This window comes from Lissotriton vulgaris, chromosome 7 (assembly GCF_964263255.1).
Source record: "Lissotriton vulgaris chromosome 7, aLisVul1.2, whole genome shotgun sequence".
NCBI classification, from domain to species: Eukaryota; Metazoa; Chordata; class Amphibia; order Caudata; family Salamandridae; genus Lissotriton; species Lissotriton vulgaris.
In genome coordinates this window covers 662,995,558-663,018,190 of record NC_141695.1, presented here as the reverse complement: position 1 = coordinate 663,018,190, position 22,633 = coordinate 662,995,558, and the positions used below count along the sequence as shown (strand labels likewise).

General features: G+C 44.5%; 1 protein-coding gene across 1 annotated transcript in view; it reads left to right on the top strand.

The window, feature by feature from the left end:
• SMIM36 (small integral membrane protein 36) overlaps positions 1 to 20,853 on the top strand; it is a 122,747-nt gene extending 101,894 nt beyond the window's left edge. Inside the window, exon 2 of the mRNA XM_086928763.1 lies at positions 20,758 to 20,853. The gene's annotated coding sequence lies outside the window, so the exon portion shown is untranslated. The remainder of the gene's footprint in view (positions 1 to 20,757) is intronic.
• Positions 20,854 to 22,633: the final 1,780 nt, after the last annotated feature.

Here is a 22,633-nt window from a genome sequence, read left to right as displayed (position 1 = left end):
TAGGGGCCCGTGGAGGGAGTGCGGTGGGACGGTGAGGTGGGGCGGGGGAGTGCGTGTCATGAAATTTGTTTAATTTATTCACATTACTCCGGCCTGCCATGAGCCGGAGTTTACTACCCCCCACCCTGTCCCTCTCCCGCCCCGCCTCACCGCCCCACGGCACTCCCTCCATGGCTGCTACTGAGCAATGACATTTTCAGTGGGCAGCAGCTGAACTAGAATATTTCACATAACGTTTGGACTCTTCTGCCAAACTCAAAAAGATTTAAATGCTTGGATAAAAGTCCTGTAAGCTGTTTAATCCAAGACTTATGGCACACTCCGTCTTCTTTTATACAACAGTCTACTGCAGCCAGTCCTTCCAGCCGCAGTGCTAGACTTAGAAGCACACACAACAGCACTCTGCCTTATAGCCACTGTCCTGGACTGTGATTTAGCTAAGTCGTGCTGGCAGTGGTGAGGTTATATTGTTTTCACTTTGTTGCCCAGACAGCCTTCAGTTTTCACTCCTCGCCACCCATTCTAATAAAAAGATGCACTTTACATTATCTGTCAGGCCAGCGAGCCTGGTCTGTGTACATACAGCTTCTATGGCTGGCTGTGAATGCCTTGTATCTCTGTAGTCAAAGCACTGCACAGGTTGAATGCTATTCCATTAACTCCCTTGCCCTGATTTAAAAGGACATATTTCAGCAGCGGACCTTCTGTTGAAAACTAATGAATAAACCTGCTGTAATCTTGGGAAGCCATTATGACAGTGTCTGCAGTGAAGCAGTGGTTGCCGCCACACACAAAAGGTAATGGAGGAGGGAGACATGTGGAGGGGGGAAGGGGAGAATTAAAATAATACAATTAAACTATAAAACGTACCTTATGTTGATGGCCACATCCTGCCGGGTTCTTCCTCTTCATGACCCAACAGGCACTGGAGCTGCATTAGACCCCCTGTCCAATACCCATGTTGCAGAGCAGCGTGGGGATTGGTCTGAGCCGGCAAGAAAGATGCCCTTTTCAGACCAGGGCGTCTATGGGGTTTCTCCAGCCTGGCTGCTTAATGCAGCTGAGCTAGAGAAACCTAAGTGCGCATGTGTGTGGGTCTCTGCCACTCGTCTGGCTTCTTCACATTTGTAATCTCTCAAGGGAGCACAGATTTTCGAGCTGCATTGGTGTGTATTAGTGCACCTATCTAGAGGGGTGGCTGCAGATGGTAAAAGGTGCCAGGTCCACCATGTACCAACTACAAAGGTTGATGACATAAAAAACATTATCTGCGGATCACCAAGTCATTCTCCTAGTGGCGTCAGCATGGCCCGGGTGATGCCCCTGGAGCCAACTCCCTTAACTAATCCAGACGCTGCTTCATGCTGTTAACCAGCATGAAAGCAGCACTTGGACTGGTTGGATGGAGCCTGATGACTCAGTGCTTATACTGGAACTAGGGGCCTTTGCTGTCTATTCATCCAGCTGTTTAGCACAGCTCGGGTTGGAGAAGTTTTAAAGTGTGCAGCGGATGTAGCCGTCACAAGCCAGCTGGCCAAAGTGACATGCACAGTTTAAACTGGTGCTGCCAGGCATCCCTGCTACCAGTCCGTATTATAGCAATGGCCCGCCCCGCAATGCCCTCACATGACTCAGTACCGGCGGATGGCAGAGCAAAAAATAAAATGCTACTGAAGTTACTTTATTACCGCTTTATTTTTCACCTTGGCTCTGCCCGCAGCAGAGGAGGTAATGCTTCTTAGCCTAAATGGAGCAGCCGCCATTGTATATAGAGTCAGAGAAGTTTGGCAGTTTAGTGCTTTGGAGTTTTTTATATTGTATATTAGCAGGCTAATCGAAGGACATTTATTAAATTAACTTTCTAGTGACTATACGTTCAGGTTTTGTTAGGGGTGATCATGTGGCACCACCATACCAAGGCAAATATTGAAGGAATCTTCTTTCTCATAACTTCCATGTATCCAGAAAGTGGTCATTAATTTCATTTGCCACATGTGGGCTGAACCCTTCTCACCTCTTCAGTTGATAATTAGCCTTAAATGTCTGGTAAAGACCAACCAACAATAGAATCACGCTTTAGAGAACATATGAGTCTTTCCCATTGTCAACAGTCGACTTTGGTATAGTCCATTGTGCAGATTACAGAAAGGTTCACATATTTTTCAAGATTTGATTGATATGGTAGACTCTGCTTCTTAGTGTTATGGCTTTTTCTTATGAAATATGACAGATCATTCTAATTATGGTGATGGACAGCAGTAGTCTTTAACAGACTTGGTGACTTTTTCAGTCACTTTGGACTCCTTTTCTGATATTTTTTATAGAAATGATATCGCTTGAATCTTTTGCATAAGAACTGAGTCCTGTGCCTAAAATGCCTGAAAATATATGGTAGTACGGTTAGTGCACAGAAGGAAAGCAGAAGCATTGCATAATGTAACAAAGAAGATTTACTCTGAAGAAATTAGCTATCATAGTTGTCCAAGTAGGTTTGTAAGGAATATGTGACGTTACAACGCGATCAAAATGATCGGGATGCGTTACTCGCAGTTTTTACAACGCAAGTCATTACAACGACACTGGAGGGCACTGGACTTAGGAATAGTATGATTTACTATTCCAACACCAGTCTATGTTCAATAGGGCAGGTGTTGGAATAGTAAATCATACTATTCCTTAGGTTAGAGCGCCATCCAGTTCAAGTCGTTGTAACGTTGATTCGCATTGTAATAACCGCGATGTAAAGGCATTGCGGTGCAATGCCCGCGTGGTAATGGATGTCTCCCGTTTGTACGGGTGGTTTTAGCAATTTCCACATTGTGTTGGACAGCTTAGAAGCAGAGAATTACCCAGCTCATATCCAGAACGAAAATGCTTTTTGTCACCACAGAGGTAAATTACAATGTAATGTAATGTAATGTAACAAAGCATTTGTACCGCGCAGCAACCGCTCCAAGGAGCATCTAGGCGCCAGATACTGATCCAGAGATGTAGGAAACAGGTTGGGAGTAGGTGAGAGCTCGTCCAACTGTTACACTAGGGCTCTAGCGCAAGTGTCCTGTAGCTTAAAAACCCAGGTTTTCAATCCCTTTCTGAAGTCTTTTCATTGTCTAGTGCGCGTAAGGAGGGTGGAAGAGTATTCCAGGCTTTTGCTCCAAGTACTGGGAGGGATTTGCCACCTCTCGTGCTAAGCCTGAAACTAGGGACCGACAACAAATTCGAACTAGACGATCGGAGATTGCGTGATGGATGGTATCTGGCAAATCTCTGCTGTAGGTATTTTGGTCCTAGGGCATGGGTGGCTCTGAAGGTGATAATCAATATTTTGAAAAGGACTCTCTTGGTTATTGGTAGCCAATGCAGTGTGTTTAGTGCCGATAATGCAGATGATTTCTTAGGCCATTTAAGAACTAGCCTAGCTGCTGCATTTTGCACCATTTGAAGTTTATGGGTGGTGGTTTTGGTAGTCCCTGCATATAGACTATTACAGTAGTCTAACCTCGACGTCACTAGAGCCACTGTTACCGTCTTCCTAGCCTCTAGTGGGAGTATGTCGAAAAACTTCCTGAGTCCTTTAATGATGGCGAAGCAGTTCCCTGCGACCTTCAGGGCTTGCAGCTTAAAAGACAGATTGCTGTCAAATGTGATCCCTAAATTTTGTGCCGATTGAGTAGTGTTGGGTGGGATTTCTGCCTTTTCCGGCCACCAGGTTTTGGGAGTAAAGTTGTTATTTAAGCCCATAGGCACGATTTCTGTCTTGCCCGTGTTGCATTTTAGATGATTAGACTTCATCCAGTTGAATGTAGCCATGAGGCAACCTTTGAGCTTTTCTTCCCATTCCTGTGTGTCTTTGTCCAGGACCAGTATCAGTTGAGTGTCGTCGGCATAAGCCACAACATCAATTCCAAATGACGATATTAGCTTAATTAGAGGAGCAGTGTAAACATTAAACAGAGTTGGGCTAAGGCTCGACCCCTGTGGTACGCCCATCTTAATTTGTTTTTCCTTAGATCGAAATTCGCCCAGGGTGACTACTTGTCTCCTGTCACTCAGGAAGTTTTTAATCCATTCTAACACTGTACCAGAGATGCCAGATGTTTCAAGCCTATTAATCAGGATGGCATGCGACACCGTGTCGAAGGCCGCCGACAGGTCTAATAAAATCAGGACAGCCTTCTTTGCCTGGTCCAGTGCCATACGAATGGTGTCAGAGGTGAGCAGGAGGCCAGTTTCCATGGAATGTTGTGCCCTGAAGCCAGATTGATTGGGATGCCAGGCTTCATTTTCTTCCAGGAACTTGGTGATCTGTTTGTTTACACAGGCCTCTGTGATTTTACATAACACTGGAAGTAGAGATATTGGTCTTAGATTGGATAATATGGTGGGATCAGGCAGTGTTTTTTTTGTAGTGGTTTGACTGCCACTAGTTTCCATTCAGCTGGGATTTTTGCTGTAGTCAGAGAGGAATTTACAATGCTATTAATCACTGGGTTGGCTACCTCAACCATCATGTGTGGCAGTGCTGGGGGACATGGGTCGAAAGGAGAACCGGACTTGGCAGCTAAAGTAACCTTAAAGGTCTCTTCCAAGCTAATTGGATGGAAGGCCTCCAACTGGTTCCTTTCCTTGTTTTCGTCATCTGCCATGACCTCGGGAGTGATGAAGTCCTTTGTAAGTGCTAGTACCTTGTCTTTGGACTGGATCTGGTCGAACTAACGTCTACAGTTTCAAATGTAGGTGTCAGATGTAGAGAAGTCTTAAACATAATAAATGCAGTTGTACATAGTCATATCAACTGTGTTTTTATGAAGAAATTACTGTATGTCCATTATGAATATCCCTTCAGTGACAGTAGTAATGGAAGATAATTGTTCAGTATGCTCCTCAAACGACTGAAGAAACATGGATTACTCAGTTTTCAAATGTTTCCTTTTAACTGATGGATTGATATAGGAAAAAATATAATATGAGAAACGCCAGAGCATTAACAACATTACTTATTGTGTGACTAGAAATCATACAACAATGATATATTACATCACACAGTTCATAGTCTGGTTTAAAGATACACGCACATAGTGAGTTTAACAGTTTTTTTGTCATATTACTTAGTAATCAGTGATTCAACAGGGAAGTAAAACTACTCCAACCACTTTCCCTAGAAGGAAGGTACAGATTACTTCCTCTCCACCCTTACCATAACCTAACCTTCATTAACAGTTCCTGAAATTTTTAAAAACACATCTTTATTCATTTGTTATCACCAATGTTAAAATCCATTTGTTAATCCCTCCCAAAATTATTCAAGTATGAGTTTATAAGAAAATTTTGAAGTATGATTGAAAAGCCACGTTGGTTTCAAACTACATTAATATGTCATAGGGGCCAACCCTTGATTCAGCTTAGTAATTGTTGTATTTAATCCTATTCAGCAAAATTACAGCATGACATCCTCTGTGGCTCTTCATATGCATGGACTTCCTTTAGGTGTTGCCAGGGGTTGCAACTACGACCCCTTGCTTGGCCTTTGCAACCGTGGTACTGCATTTGTGTCCCTCTTTCTTAGAGGTAGCAAAATCAGGGCCAGGAACACACTGGCAACTTGTCTTAAAGGACTTTGGTATGAGCTCCAATTACCTTGTTTTTTGATCAATGTTTTAATTAAACTAATAGTGAATAGTATTACACCATTTCCTATCAGAGTTATAATAAAATGAAGTACAATTAATTGGAATATGATCATCCCTGGTGGCAGAGGTAAGTAAAATATTTTTTTTAATGTATATTGTGTGGTTGCTTGCGAACGAGGGTGTGTTTATGTGAGAGAGTGTGTTTGCAAGTGTGAATGTGTGTATGTGTAAGCATGTATGTGGGAGTGAACGTAAATGTAAAATGACTTTTGATATCACTACACTACCCCTGGCCTTTTGATGAATTGACATTCATCTTCATACTCCCAGTGTAAGAGGAAACGCAAAAACTTCAGTTTAACAAATTAACATAAAGGTGAAAGTCCCTTAACTGTCTTTGGAGGAAACCAGGAAAGGAGCCCAAAGTGACTAAAAACATCAACAAGTCTGTTAAGGACTACTGCTGTCCTTCACCATAATGAGAATGAGCTGTCATATTTCATAAGGCAAACCATAACAATAATAAGCAGAGTGTACCATATGATTTTCGACGTTGCATACAATTTTTTTCACACCTAACATTTTCAACGCATTTTTCACTTGGATTTATAATGTAAAAGGAACACCAGAACATACACTCCATCCTAGGTCAGTAGATAAATGTCACATTTTTGCAGATTTATTTGGGAAAACTATACAAGGCATTAAAACCCCTCAATTTAACCCCTGATTAAATATTGGCTAATAAATGTCAGTACCGCCCACTGATAAAATACTAATATATGAAGTGGAGTGGAGTGTGTGGCTCCAATAAAAAATAAAAAAAGTAGGTGTAGGATCACATGTCATCCATAGTGGTAGGCATTTTATAAGAGTGCTTGGTCTGGGGAAGCACATATTCAGGATTCAAAACGTAACACAGTGGTTAGGGTTAACTTTACTAATAATAATGTATTTGTACACAATCAAACCCTTTTTAGTAAAATTAAGATAATGAAAGCCTGGCAAAAAACATAACTTTTCCAACCTACACTGTGATTGTAACTTATGAACTGCACAGTAACAAATGTGTCTCGGTGACAAAATCAGTAACCCATTGTGCTATGCACATAAAAAACTGGTCTGTGATGTGCATAGTACATACTCTTTGCAGCATACATATTAACCCTCTGCGCTACCTTAGATGAGTCTAAACTGCCACTATCCCCAACTCTGATCTCTCTCCAGCTGGTAAATTACTCACCAGAGTTATCTTACCACTTTAACTGTTGAATATACAAGAAACTTAGCAGTACTTTCAAATATACTGCTAACATGGCCCCCAGTAACAAAAGTGCCCCCCCCCCACCCCTCCACCCTCCGGAGGAAACGCCCGATGCCTGGTACAGCCAGTACAGCCTGATCTATGACCCCCCCACTCTCCCCCCCCCCCCTCCACCCCTCTTAACACGCCCCTTGTTTGCAGATTTTATTTTTACAAACCAACGAGGACGCTTATATCAGGAAAGATTAGATGGGTCACTCTGAGAGGCAGAGCTTTTAAAACCACAGAGTACATTTTTGGAATAAAATGCCTCTGCAATTGTGGAAAGTGACACACCTTTCCAATTTCAGGAAGCTATAGAATAACTGCCTTTTTCCTGTTTTGAAATCAACTGATGCGTATTCTCAGTATGTTTTAAAGAGGCTGTCACTTCTTAGAACCTCGGCCCCAACATACCTTTGGGTGGACTTAAACATTATAAATTCTAAAATAAAAAAATAAAAAATAAGTGCAGGGAAAACTGCCAAATCTCGTAAATATGGAACGGGTAAACAAAGGACTTACAGAGATATAAAGGGGCATATCAGAGATATAAAGACTAACACCATGCAACATTGCAAGCTACAATTTTTTTAACTCTGAAAATGATCTACAGTTTTTATGGTCCGGCTTGACAGAGCAGGTGTCGCCAGTCAATTTTATGTGAGTATCTGTAGAGCAGGGCTCGTCTCCGTCCACATGGTGGGAGCCAGGAGTACATGTTTTCGTGGGCAAAAGTTATGACCTCCCACAAAAAAGTGTTTGCTCTCCATGTAGCTGAGATCCATTTTTATTTGCTTGAACTTTCCGGGGCAACCAAATGACACTGTAATGATGTCTACTTGTCATAGTTAAGTAAATAATTTATGGTATTTGTCTTTCTCTGGCAGCAGCATAGATGGGAGTGGAAGGCAGTCATTAATCTACAGGGATTTTTAGGTCTGCCCTGACAGTGCAACTGTCACCTGACCTTTTAACCCACAACAATATTATTTAACAGCTTGCACCCAAATACAAATTCATTTCCATGCTATTTACATGTAATGCTTCGTATTAGTATACAGCATTCTTGGAAAGCCAGACCTATTGGAATTGTCAGTGCTTGTTTATTCTCGGCACCTCAACAATAGGATGGCTTCGGCCATTCCAAAAAGCAGTCACTGCCTAGATCGCAAAATACAGTAATGATCAATGTGTAACAAACGTGGAAGAGAACTAGTTCATGAGATTAACTGCATACATTTTTTTAATGCTAGTAAATGCAAAGTGTTTATCGACAGCTATTTGGAATTTAAAGGAGCAGAAGCAACAGTGACACCAGTGTCATCGCAAATCAATTGGGCTTAAGCAGTCAATATAACAAATATAAATTTCTTACTGTAAATCAAACTTGTAATAGTCAAGGCTCAAACAGATTCTGGCAATATGCTGTCAATCAAATGAGCTAAGTTACAATCTCTAAAAGTGCAACGTAGGAACCACATAAAAATAAAACAAGCTCAAAGAGACATTATTTCGGTCCCCCATTCAATATGGGCAAGAGAGAAAACTTTCGACATGTGGTATAGCTATGAAGTCTTCCTCCATTGAAAGATCTTGCTGAAATCTGCGTCATTGTCATAAGGGGCCCAGCCTCCCATAAACACATTCACAGCAACTGAGACAACAAGGCACATGTTGCTCTAATGACACCACTTTGTAATTACAACTGAACAGCTAGGCCCTAAATAACGTTTAACGCTATAGCCCGAAGGATCACTGAACATTAATTACATATTGCCTAAGAAAAATACAACTACATCACTGATGGCCAAAAAGGAGAGGCTTCCATGATCTTCGAGCATAAGCAGAGCACCACGCAGTCAGCAGTGCAGGCCCGACTGTCTTGAGTAACATTGACATCCGCAGGGTAATAGATACTGACCCTGTTCATTCAGCTGTGGTATTCTATTCCTGAGAATAACTCACAAGAGGCACTTCAGGTTGTTGGCCAATGCTCATCCCTCAAGAGCATTGAACCTCAACCTAAAAAGGTTGACGAATACTCGACATCCAGCAAGCCCAATGGTCTCATAACATCTATCTCTGAATAAATACAAACTGAAGCCACGCCCACACCCCTAGAGCTCGAGCAGATAAATGGGCTAAAGGGGAAATTAACCTGCAGAGAAGGACCCCAGCTTACAAAATACCCAGAAGCTTTTGGCAGTTTTAGTCACACCACAAACAAAATCAAGAGTGGCACAGCAAATAGGTCGGGTGTTGGTTGTCAGACGTTTGGCAATGCTTGCTTATTTTGTCATGAATTTTCCAAAACATTATTGATGTGGGAGCTGCCAAGACCAATATAAAAAAATGTGTGAAAGGCAAAAAAAAAGACCCATGCAGTATGCTTCAGGGGCGGAAGAAATTTGTAACCGACACACAAACAGACCATGGATGAAGAGGGTTGACTGAAAGCCCCTATAGGTAAGCACATTTTAAATCAAAAGGGCCTGACTAGGGCCAGACCTAAAAGTAAAAATGACCAAACTGTCTTTCTAAAAACAGTTACACGAGTTGCATGGGTGTCCTTCGATTGAGTGAAGGATGTCACTAATAAATTAGACCAGAAAGATAATGAAATGGAAAAGTTCTCAACATAGCAGTGCACTTGCTGTACTACTTTTGTTTCCAAAACAGGAACAGTACAGCAAGATAAACCCTGTATATTGATGCTTTTAGTCTGCATCATTGCAAAATCAATAAAGCATTTCAAATCAACACTTCAACTGTGTTTCTTGGCACACAAAGCTGTAGCAGGAAGTACTAGAAACACTGTATTGGCACGTCCTGAGGCGCAACCCTTGAAGGGTTTTAGTTATCCCACATCCAAGCTGTCATTCTAAAACATAAAGGACTTGGAGCAAATACAATCAATTTACATGTGCTTAGTTGGCATTATTAATTTGGAGTGATAGATGTTACATTATAAAACTGGCATAATACATTTTCTCAAAGAGAGCTATAGAATCATGTAAATGAATTCTTATAATACCTTGATAATACGTAATCAACATTACATTTCCAGTTTTGTACGGAGTAAACGGTTTAAGAGTCTTGTCTTATGTCTATGAACATTTGAGTGCTAACTTCAGAGATGACTGAGACATTAAATCTCACCAATTGTGGACATTCTTCCATTACCTGACAGTGAAGTGTTTATCTGTTTAACTCTTTGATTCTAACAATGAGAGAAGGTGTGCAGTGCACTCACGGTTAAGCCATTGCACATATAGTCATAACAGTAATGGCTTTCATTGTGCCACAAAACTATTGTAATGCACCAATGCAGAATTTCGGACAATTCCCTAGTCCTGCACACCTCAAGCGAGTGAAATGTCTATTGGCTGTGACTATCTTGTGCAAGGAAGCAAGGAAACAATTAAACAATCCAACCAACAGATTTACAGCTCACTTGTTATTTACAACAGCTTATACCTTGAAATGTTGTAATGGTTGTTCACCTCAATAAGGCATGACGCCAAGATATAATCAATAAGTGCATCCCCATTATTATATTTAACACTTTTACAGATCCACCTGCGGAGCTCAATAAAGTAAAGCCGAAATTGCTTTTTTATTCTTTTTTTGTATAATACAAAGCGGTACTGAGCAAACATTCAGTGTTCCACTTCCTTCTCTCTTTTCTGAAATTCATGGCACTATAACATTGGATTACACTCACCTGATGTTGACATGGGGGTTATGGCTTAGAAGGGTTGCTCTTCCTGTAGTAATCTGCCAGAGTGAACACACACTAAGTAAACACAAACAGGAGCTATGATCAGGTAGCATGAACAATAGTAAAAGACTCACCAGAAAACCTGATCCAGATAACGAAGTAATTGAAAATTGTGAATCAGGTGATTCGCCAATACATGAATGCACCTAGGTAATTGGCAATAGGATATAACACCAGGCACTCACCTTTGTTGGAGTTTGTTCTAGGGAAAACACCAATAGCAAAAGGCATACCAGGTATCCCACTGAAAGTGAAACATATTACAGGGAACCAACCAACAGTGAGACACATGCCAGAGGTCTCTCTAGCCGCTTAATGCATGCAAGGAAACCACCATCAGGAAATCACACTCGAGGTAACCAACCAGGAAGCAGATTTGAGCTAGGAAGGCCGCCACCAGCAACACATATGCCATGTAATAGCAAATGAGGATAGTAGTTGCAGGTCTTCGCCAATCTGGAAATGTAAGTGGTTTAATCCACCAAATGGTAAACAATAGGGAAACATGGACCAGGTAAACGGTCAATAAGAAAATGTGCTTGGGGTCAAGGAACAAAGTGGAAACGTTCCACAAACCCAAAAGGTAAAGAATGGACAAACATGCATTAGGAAACCCTCAAACAAGAAAAATGCACTCCAGCTAACCCACAAATGTGGAACCATGTCGTGCACACCCACCAAAGTGGAATCATGTCTTATGAAGCACATGAAGTTCACACAAATAGATTTGTAACTTTTTGTGCTGATCAAGATCAGACCATCAGGACTCACTTCCTGATGGTATGAATTTACGAAACAGGCATCTGAGGAAGTCTCCTCTGACTAGCACTTCCTTTCACTGCAGTAAGATTACCCTTGAATTTCCTCCCCCAATGTCATCCCCTAATTCATTATTGCCACTGAGAGTGAAGGGTTAAGGCTCAGGTTGCTGATTCTAGATATAACCCTAGTATTGGAGCTTATTGGAACGGGCCCATCTTGCCTACCCACTAATTCACCTGTGCACTCCAGTGCTGGTCATGTTAGTTGTAAGGAGTCGTGAACAAACAAAACAAATATCATGCCCAGGATCCTGTCTGCCTGGCACTGGCCCCTGTGTGGCAGGGCAATTCAAGAAAGTCACTGGGAGCCATGAGAAACGTCTGCTGCTTGACACCAAAAACACCTCCAGTCTACAGCAAGCTCAAGCCCCTGCACTCAACCTAAGTCATCCAATGCTCCACGCCCCCTCCCTCCAATCAAGGTGAACAAAGAGAAGCCATTCCTGATTCCAAATTCACCATTAACACACAGATGTCCTCAGTTGTCCACCACTACTTCTGCCTTCTTGCATTCCTACTCTCTCGAAGCCATCTTGGAGAAGTAGTCCACCTTCAACTGACTAAGTTAACTCTTTCTACTCCCGACTGTCAAACAAATAACCTCCAACCTCTAACAGCACACTGTGACAGAGCTGATAGTGAGGAAGAAGCAGCAGCAGGACGCCTCTCAGATGACACTCTCTGCTCTAGCTCCCCATGAACTCATGTGCCAGCTCAAAAATATCCCTGGATATGCCATTCATTCTTCCTACAAAAGCCTTATATAGAGCCCATGAAACCACAGCAGGAGGCCAAAACTTTGCAGGTTAAGAACCTTAACTATGGAATACACTGTATTTTGACATTTTGATCAATGCCAGTAATCTCACTGCTAAGCTGCTCACCCAGTAACAAAGCCATCTATCTTGCAGCAAGGGTAGTCACAATGAATCAAGCCAACCACATGGTAACAACACCATCTCACAACCTTCCCTACAAAACTGACAATTTCATAACAAAGCTTACCACCATGCAACAAGACCAACAACTTAGCACCAAGACTAGCCATCTCACCAGAAAGCCACGACCATACAGAAAAGTTACTCACCATTGAGGAAAGACACGCTCCATGCAGCAAAGACAATCACCTTTCTACCAGGTCCATAAACTCGCTCCAGGCTCACCTTCATACAAAAGCTCAAATCATGTTTTCTGACCCATATTTTCCAATTCCAGCTTCAGAAATGCAGCGAGGTGGTGCAATTCACAGAGCCATGCTATTTAAGTGTGTTTATATTTATTTAGCTATTGCCTTCTCATCATCTGGGTGACCACCTTTGCACAAAGGCTCTTGAATCCACATTACCAGCTTTCAGACTTCAACACCACTGCAGTAAGAGAGATACAAGAGACAGGAAATTAAGGAAAAATGGAAATTTCAAAATGAAAGGCTGAATAAATAAGATGTTTGTCCAACTTAATAATAAACTAGGAACATAAAGGCCTCATGAAGTAAGGTTGAATGGATTCATTTCTAATATCATTTACAAGACAATTGCAGATACCACTCTGCAGAGAAAATAGCGCAGGTGAAATTGAAAGGCATAAGGGAAATAATTATGGTGTGCCAACCTTGGAAGGCATGACATATCTGTGTGTCCTTATTGCTCCTGATCTAAATTGAATGTAGGTCCTTAAGGGCCTTTTGTGGTATTAAAAGAGATGAACAAACCAGTGCATTATGAGGGCCTGCAAAAAAAGGTCTCAGTGCTGCTACTGCATGCTGAGGGTCCCTGGCTGGCACTACAGGGTGTGTGTTCTGTGAGATGAGAGATTCATGGTGTCAACACAATATAGATCCCTGGAGCTCTGAAAGAGCAGAACCAGTGCAGTGTGAGGGTCACAGCTGGTACTGGACAGGGAAGGCCCAGTGCTGTCACTGCATCCTGAGAGCACTAGACTAGCACTGCATGTTAAGGTCACTGAATGGGCACTTCAGGGTGAGGAAACTGTCCTAATTCTCTAGGCTGAGGGCTAAGTGCTGACATATCCTGTGAATGATCTAGTCCTGCACTGCACGGTAAGAATGAAGTACTGGCAATTCATGCTGAGGGTCCCTCTGAAGTGGAAGTGGAGGTTCACCAATGGTTGAGCTTGTGGTGAATTGTCAGTGCATTGCTGGGGGTGTTTGTCAAGAGCAAACAGGTTTTGGTTGCATTGCTGCCTCATTTGTCTGGTCACATGCAAAGCCAGGTCCAGAGTGCATCAGCTCATGGGCTGAAAAAGAAAGGGATGCAAAAAGGTGGCTTAGAAGCCTGGAAGAAAGTCCAAGCCTGCCATCAAACGACCACAGGACAAGCTGTTTGGAGAGCACTAGGATTGACTTTGCAACTTAGAGGCATATTTACAAGGAGTTAACGCCGCCGTATTATCAATTTTTTTACGATGCAGCAGCTTTTTTTATTACTATGTTTACAAGTTGCCGCAAAGTCTAGTTAGCAGCATTTTTTTCAGCGTTAACGTGATTTTTTCAATGCGGCACATCTGTTAGCGAGAATGAGATGCAAGGTAGACATTTCGTTGTAAGTTAATGTTAATGTTAATGTTAATGTTAAAGGGGGTGCTTCTATAAGTCACAAACAAAGAAAAACTGCTGCTAAGTCCCATTAGCTGCAGTTTTTTAACATCAGAAAATAGCTGGTCTTAAAAATGGCACAAACACATTTGGGGTCTCATTTAAGAGGTTTTGGTGCAGGACAGAACTGCAAGGAATCTTGCTGGTATCCTGCGACAAAACAAAAGGGCAGGAATGAACCCGATCAATAAGATAGGGCCATTCCTGTCTATTTCCCCTGCGTAGGTGCACAATTACTGCATGCGCCAACACAGGCACACTTGCTTCATGATGCCAGGGTGCCTGCATTGCAGAGCTGATTGATGTTGCGCAGAAAGGTGTCCCAGCCGATTTCCTCTTTCTATGTGTGCTTCAGAATGCTGTACACATAGAAAAAGGAAAAAAAGGAGAAATGAAAACATTTTCCTCATTGCACCTCCCAAAAGCCACCCTTGAGGTGGTGTTAGATACGGATGCCTTTCCAGGTTCACGGCTTCTCGTAAATCTGGGAATGCTTCAGATTCCATAAGTTTTTTGTGGGAACGCCCACAGCAGCACCCATGGAATACCCCTTTCAAACAGTTTTATGTGTGAAAGGGGCACATATTCACAAAGCCATGAAAAGCCACGTAAAGTGGCTTTACGTGGGCTTGTAAATAAGCTATGGTGTATTGTGCCACTTGAACGTCAAAAAAGTGACGTTCCAGCGGTGCAAAAGTGCCGCTAGGGCCCATAAATTAGGCCCTCGGATAACAGAAGAACTCCCACAATTCATCCTTGGCAAGGTCCGTAATGCCATGGACCTCCTGCCATCGCCACTAGGAGCACCAAGGAGACAACCACACCTGTCATGCGTCACTCACCTGAACAACTGCACCATTCCCTTTGGGTGATGACTGGCCCTGATTACCTCTAAGTGCTGACCTTGGTAGACTAGAACATCAGCAACAGGAAGCTAGAGAACCATAACCACAGAAAGCCAGTGACTCTCCGGAACCGTCTTGAACTGTGGAAGAAGGAGAGACACACAACCAGTGAATCTTAAATTTGGTCATCTGCTGTCTGAGGAGTCACAAACGGGGGCCGCCCAGCCTCGCACCCGTTGGCCACGTTGCAGTGGAGCCATCATCGCTGGGGGAGCATTTACGGGAAGTGTTGGAATACTGGCTCTGAGTGCAATTGTGCATTGTTGCCGCCGCATTCAGCGCCTTCTGCCGCTCTTGTATAATCTGCACCAGATTGGAGTTGGCTTGCAGTTGCGGTGGGGGGCGCCTGCTCCTCCTATGCCTCCCACTATGACCCTTCACTCCATGTCTGCAGCACCTGGCGACCAGTAGATTCCAGGTAGGTCCAGACTTGTTCACCAGCATCAAAGAATCACGTGTTACCTTCTGCGACCACTTGCAGCCTTGCTGCGAAGAGGAGGTAGTATTTGATGCACAACTCTCAGAGGCATCGCTTAGCTACTAGAAAGGACCCCCTCTGCCTCTTCACCCTGTGACATAGTCAGGGAAGAAAAGTACTGTGGCGTTATCCACTTTCACCTCCCCCAACATGCGTTCCACCCTCAGGACAGTGTCACGATCACTGTAGGAGGCAGAAGACAAAGGGTCTAGGACTTGTCTCTGGCTGAAGATGGCTCGCCGGCACTTGATGGGCCTGCTCAACGACACCGAATTGGGAGAGTGCACCTGCTGGCAGTAGGTCCTGCAACCATGTCTCAGTGTATGCCACTGCATCCACTCCTTCAGCTCCCACGGGCGGACCCACCACTGCACATTGTTCCGCTGGGAGCGGCCCTCCGCATCCTATGCTCTTCTTTCTAATGACGTCACAGACCTGCCATTAGTTGCTGTACTTTCAACGCTGCTGTCTGGGTTATAGGGTGGACTTCAGCCAGTTCTTGCTCAATGTCATGTACTGTGCCAGTCATCTTGTGATGATCTACTTGCTCCAGGGTGAAGTCGACTGTGATTTTGTTGATGCAGCCTGCAAGGGAGGTATACGTTTGTTCGAGGGAGGTACCTATTTTCTCTACAGCCGCGAGTACAGAGTCTAGTTTGGAATCCAGGGTGAACGCTGTCACCTCTCCGGGCAGCACGCGACAACGAGCCGCTTGGTCCACCGACACGGAGGAGTGCCAGGTGTCGACTCCACCCCCGTGTGCAGGCGGCCCATCATTGCACCAGACACCCAGTCACTATGTATGACTTGCAGTGGAGTGCAGTGTCACCTGCCCACCCCTCTCCTCCAGTCAGGTGAATACTAGCCAGGAGTCTTTGTTCGGGCGGCACAAAGGAAATCCCTGTACATCCACAAGCGCACTAAAAGGGGGTGAGGAAAGCAAGCACCACCCGATCGCCTCCTCCAACCTAACAGTGGCAACTATATTCCCCAGTGCCCAAGCGAGTAACAATGGATCAAACTGCAGCCCAAGGGCCTGGGCCCGTACTCACCCCTGTGCCCCTGGCAACTGCTGTCACCAACAGCCAATATCAGCGACTTGAACCAGTTAGTGGAGTCCCCCACCAGTCTTTTGCAGTGTCTTCGGTGATGTTGGTCCGCCCGAGTGCAGGGATTGCTCAGGGCACAGTGTGCCTCACCCACAGGTGCAAGGCCTGGGCCTGACACGACCCTCAGACTCCTCCGCTCCCCGTCCCACCTTTACCTCACCTGGACATTGTTAATGGGGCTGAACCTGCTGTGCTGTCTCCAAATCTGTGACTTAGCCAGCAGGAGCCTCAGCCAGGCCGTATTTCACAAGCCACCGAGTCCACTGGGAAATAGTCCGATGCAGGTGATGCAGCAAGGCCACACAAGTTCAATGCAGCTCACAGGCCTCACCTTCTCTAGAGTCTGGGCAGTGCCACCTCCTCCGGCCTGTGATGCATCGAGGCACAACCCCCTATTGGCAATTTCCCCCTTTTTACCCCCCGGTGTAGTGGTAGGGTGTGTTATGCAAAGCAGACCTCCCCACGTCATTGCGCAGGAGCACCTTTACTGATCACAGCTCCAAGGGCCACCAGGCGGTCTTCTCACACAGGTCAGCAATGTGTCTCTATGTGACCTGCCACACTTCACCACCAGGTAAGGGCTATCCTCAACGCATCAATGTTTACTGCCATGGGCCACAGACTCAGGCCCAACGCAGCGGGCCTTCACTGTCAAGCCACAGTAACTCCACAGCACCGACGTCTCCCACTCCAGGTCTCAGACGCAGGCCCTGTGAGGCTTCCAGGCCCCGGGGCTGTCCGCACTTCCAGGCATCAGCCGCCATGGTGTCGCAAGGATGGTGCAATGAAAAGTGCAGCATCGCTGTTTGTCCCCAGCGATACGCCACTTTTCATAAATGAGGCCTTGATTCTGCATTTCCTATTCCCCTGGGACTTTGCCTGGTCATCCTGGGGGATTTGACGGGGTTGTGCTGAACTTGGTCCTGGCTGCTCCATTCTGCATTCTGATGTTTTGCTTTTCATTTTTTCCTTAGAGGGGTATTTGTAAGCCCCTTTTGCCTCTAGAGGCTGACAAGCTAAGTTGAGCTGACAAACGTAATTTTTTTTGCCGTAAATCGGTCGGCTGTCACTTTCATGCTAGCGTCAAGAATTTTATGACCGAGACACTAGAGTTAGCGGCAATTTTTGCCGCCTCTGGCTGATCCATGTAACGACGTATTGTAAACACGTCGCAAACATGGCAAAGGATTTCGGTGATAGACAGCAGTAAAAAAAATTGCTGCTAAGAAACATCAAAACTACTTAGTGGCAATTCTTGTAAATATACCCCTTAGTAACCAATCACAGGTCCGGTCAGTGTCGCCTCAATGCAGAGTGGTGATTGAATGGTTTATACAGGCATTTACATTGCTGAAAATGGAAAATAATTACTCTTGGAGCCTACATATTGTGTGCCATTCTGTGGCAGCAGAAAGGGGTGGAGTCACAAGGGGAAAAAACATGAAAAGTGGAGTCTAACTGTCAAAGTCCACATTCGTTAAAAACTCTGCTACAATTCACATTTATAACAAGGACACATGTGCTAGTAAACCTGTTCTAGACTACTTAATAGGGCACATGCAGGCTGCATTTTAACATATCTTACAGAGATCTTTGTGTGCCCAGCAATTTTCAAAGGATAATCATAATGGTAAAACAACACTGCTGATTAATGTACATGTTAGAGAGGAGTGTTTTGTCTAGTCACTGTTGTGACAGGATAATGTATAATGTAGCACATTGAGTAAATGTGCCTGCCACAAAGCCCAACTGGCTGCTGCTATTGTCACAGAGATTATTTTATTGCTGGCGGTTCATAAATTACAATCCTTCTAACACCACAGTGAGCTGTGAAGCTGCATCAGGAAGCTGCATGCAAACTGCAAGGGTGGCTTTAGAACTTTATTGTTTTTTCTCATGCTAATTGTATTCTAGGGTAGCTAAAAATTGATCATTTGGGTAGTAATAACATCTTGCTACTTCAGACATATGTTACTTTCTACATCCTGAGTTTGTAATTCTCCAGGCCAAGCACTCATAGCGTATAATTACCACCAATATGGATGCTGTGAGACTCCAACACTTTGTATACCTCATTCTCTTAAGTAGCATTTTATGCTAATTGATTTATATGCTTGTATGATTCTTAGTGTCTGTATAATGCGTGTGTGTGATGAAAAGTCCTCTTACACCTTACATTGGGTTTAGTAGTGCTATAAAAGAAATTAAATAAAAAACGATTTAGTAAGTGCATTTGAAATCATATTCATGTAGTTACACAGTAAGATACATCTGACATTCTTACAATGCATGCATATCTCTAACATACAAGGGTAGAGCAAAGTAAAAAACCTAACTCCAAATCAACACGCCGAGTGCCCTTGTTTCCCTCCCTGGCACTGGACTCTAGGTGTTAGGTTCCAGATAACACCCAGACCGGATGAGACTCCAAAATGCAGCTGATGTGCCTTTACATGAGGTCTTTGTATTGTGCCCAGCTCCAAGAGTAAATATGAAATATCCCTCAACCCCTGCAGACTTTTGGCCCTAATGGAAAGGAGACAATGTGCAGGCACTATTGAATGTATTCAGAATATTTCACTGGCGCCAGCCTTATCCAGCTAATTTCTTGCACTGATTGGCTCTCAGCAAGCTGCTCTCATTTCAACTCAGCATCTTTAAAATTATGGACAAACGCTGCCCAAAATATGACCATTTACGGACAATGGGCACTCATCTGAAATAATGGACAGTCCATGTAAATAGCACACAGATTGCGATTCTAAGGCAAGACTTCAAGTCAGAGTTCACTAAGAGGCTTATGTGCCGATTACAATGACGAACAGACTTGCATCTGCCTGACACGTCTCTAAACGGGGCCAACCGACCTCTGGTCAGCTGTCCCGACCGCCTCATTAGGATGGGACCAAACACTGTTCGGTCGCATTCCCACATTTTCCACATGTGTTACAGCTGTAAACCAGCCGCAGTACATGCTCCCATAGGAAAATGGGAGGTGGTGTTAATCCCTGACCCCGGGTGAAGAGATTAACAGGGGGCACCATAAGTGCCCCCTTGTCCCCAACCGGAGGTTGCACACACAAGTAGGGCCATAGCAGGGCCCCCAAACACGCTTTCTGACAGGGTTTCTATGTCGGAAAGGGCGGCATGGAAACACTGCAGGAAACCATGCATCGTAATCCCAAGGGTGGGAAGGCCACCCTTTGGGATTACGGGCCAGCCAATTTCAATTCCGACCAGCTGATTCCTAATCAGCTGGTCAGAATTGAAACCGACGATGGCGGTCGGAAAGCCATCGGTTGGCGGCTTTCCGACCGTCCCCGTAATAAGCCCCTTTGAGTTCACTTACAAGCTCAATTTAGAGACAGGAAAATATTCCCACATACAATGAATTATATTAGTTTTCAAAAAAGTGTGTCTTGTTGTAAATAATTACCTTTAGGTAATAAGAACACTGGGGAAAGGCCTCACCATGGCACTTACACTTCCTGACTTTGCTACTTCTGGAGATTTGTACCACATCAGGTGAAACAGCTATGCGAGAATCAGGGTCATGAAATCGTGGGTGGCATAGGCTTTGAAACAGCTAAGGTGACTGTCCCCAGTCTGCTGAGTTCTAAGGGTATCATAAAACACCAGGAAAAATCTAATAAGCAGAAAATGTATCTCTCTCCAATAAAATTATCCCAAGGCGCGTTTGCCAGTAATAGCAGTCTAAGACCTACAAAGGGGAAGTAACTCAGATGATTGCAGGGCAGCAATGTAGTAGGAAATTAATTTTATTTGGAACCATCACAAACAATGTTTAGTTTTTGTCCCTTGGCAAGCCTTTTTTCACGGGGTCACAGTAAGAAACAGACTACATAGAGATTCAACAAAAATAGTCTGTCCACATTTGTGCTTGACCGTGTTTGCATGTCATAACATTAAAATCAGTCTTATTTTTTTTTGACAATGCTTGTTTATACTATCTCTTCACTGTCTCGAGTGTAACATGGGAATAATGTTGAGGTGAGGATTATTGTGTATAGTAATGGTGAATGTTTTATTAGATTTGTCTCCAGTAAGAAGGATTAGAAAAGTCATGTTTGGGCGTCTTTGTCTTTTTCACAGCAAGGATGAAATCTCCCTGGGAAGTCTGATCAGAAGAGGAGGTGAATTAAGCAGTGTTGTAATCAAGGAAACCTTCAGTAACTCTCTTGCTGCCAGGTTGGTGTTCAGCGTCACTAATTTGGGTGTCATATTACAACCTCAAGATTGAGGAATTGGAACAAGTTGCAATGTGTTAAGTTAATTATTTTGCACCTTTGTGACTCCGTGTGGATAAAGGTCACCGCCTTCCAATGTCTGCTCTGTCGTGGTGGGATGCATTGCATCACAGGAGAATGATTTTGGCATGGATGAATAAGAGCGCAGTAGCATGAATCTTGCAGTGCTAAATGAAAGCAGACATGAGAGTTGCATATGGCACCAAAGGTCAGAAGGGCAAGTGTTAAGTTCTTTGCAGGTTACTGAATTGCCAGGTGGCAGTTCTTCTGAGGTTGATTAGGTAGATTGATCTTTATATTTAGTATGTCTAGCTCTGTAGATTGTGGGAATTAGATACATTGTGGGATCTATTATCACATAGCATATGGAAAGGGGCGACCATTCGGTCCCCCCGAACGTATGGTGGAGTACCACGATCCCCCCGGGAAGCCATCTTGGGCGGGAGGCGAGTCTCGGCTGGTATGCCCGAAGCGGCGTAGCCGGGGCGCGCCTTTTCCCGCCCTGGAGTGGGTTGTCCTAGACACTGACGCGGCCGGCCACGCCCTCGAAGGCAGGCGGGGGCGGGTTTACGCACGCCCGAAGACGGATAAAAGGAGCAACAAGCCAAGAAAGCATCCTCTTGTTCCTGTGCTCTGAAGCTGCACCTCCCCGCTGCACGTGAGCTCGAGACGGAACGAAGAGCCAATTTTGAGCGTTGTAATCTTTCTTTTTGTTTTACAGATATCTTCGTTTGAGAATGCCAGGCAAGAAGGTCGGAAAGCGGGTCGGTACCGATCAGATGCTCCGCATGCTCATAAAGGAGGTAGCCGATTTGAAAAAGCAGATGGCGGCTAAGAACGGGGAGGGAGGACCGAAGCGAGTCATCGGACCAGCTTTACCAGGAGTAATCCCTGGTGGAAGAGGCAAGAGGTCCAAAAGGGGGGCACTTGGGGGGGAAACCCCGGTTCCCGATACCCCACTCGAGGAGCCAACCCCGGTTCCGAAGGAGGGGCATCCGATCCCCGTAGTGGTCACCCCCGTGACCGGGGAAGATATGCCTCCCGAGTTAGCGGCACAATTGGCAGCGTGGTTGGGAAAGGATAGTGAGGGCGCCACGGCTGACGACGCCCGGGCAGTAATGAGACAACTGCGGGAATCTAGAGAGGCTGCGAAGGCTGTTACCCCGCCAGTTCCGGCGGCGGAAAATGCAACAGGCCCAAGTCCGGCGGCAAATGCAGCATCTGGTTCAGGTAAGCGGCCATTGCCGATCGCGGGGGAGGGGTCTGTACCTTCACGAAGGGAGAAGGTGGCTCAGCATGTTCCACTGGAAATTAAGGAAAAGATTTGGGCGAATAAGTATGTGAACATTTTTTCTTTGCTTACCGACCATTACGAGATGGAGCATGTTAAGAGTCAAAAGGAGCTCATGCATCCGAGTGTTTGGCGCGCAAAAATGGCCGCCTTTAAGGTTGATGAAAACATTGGTACTTGGGGCAGAGCGTGGGGCATTTTTACCTCCATCATGGGCGAGCGCAGGCCCGAGTTACTGACCGAGTTGCCTATTTATCAGTCACGTATCATGGAGTATTCCGTATCGTACGGGGGCAATCAGTGGTTCTGTTATGACAATATTTTTAGAAAAGCTAAGGAACACGACCCAGTTCTGACTTGGGATTGTTTCGACTCCGTTTCATGGCAAAAAATGGAGAGTTCAGGAATGTTAAAAGTGCCATTGTCAGGG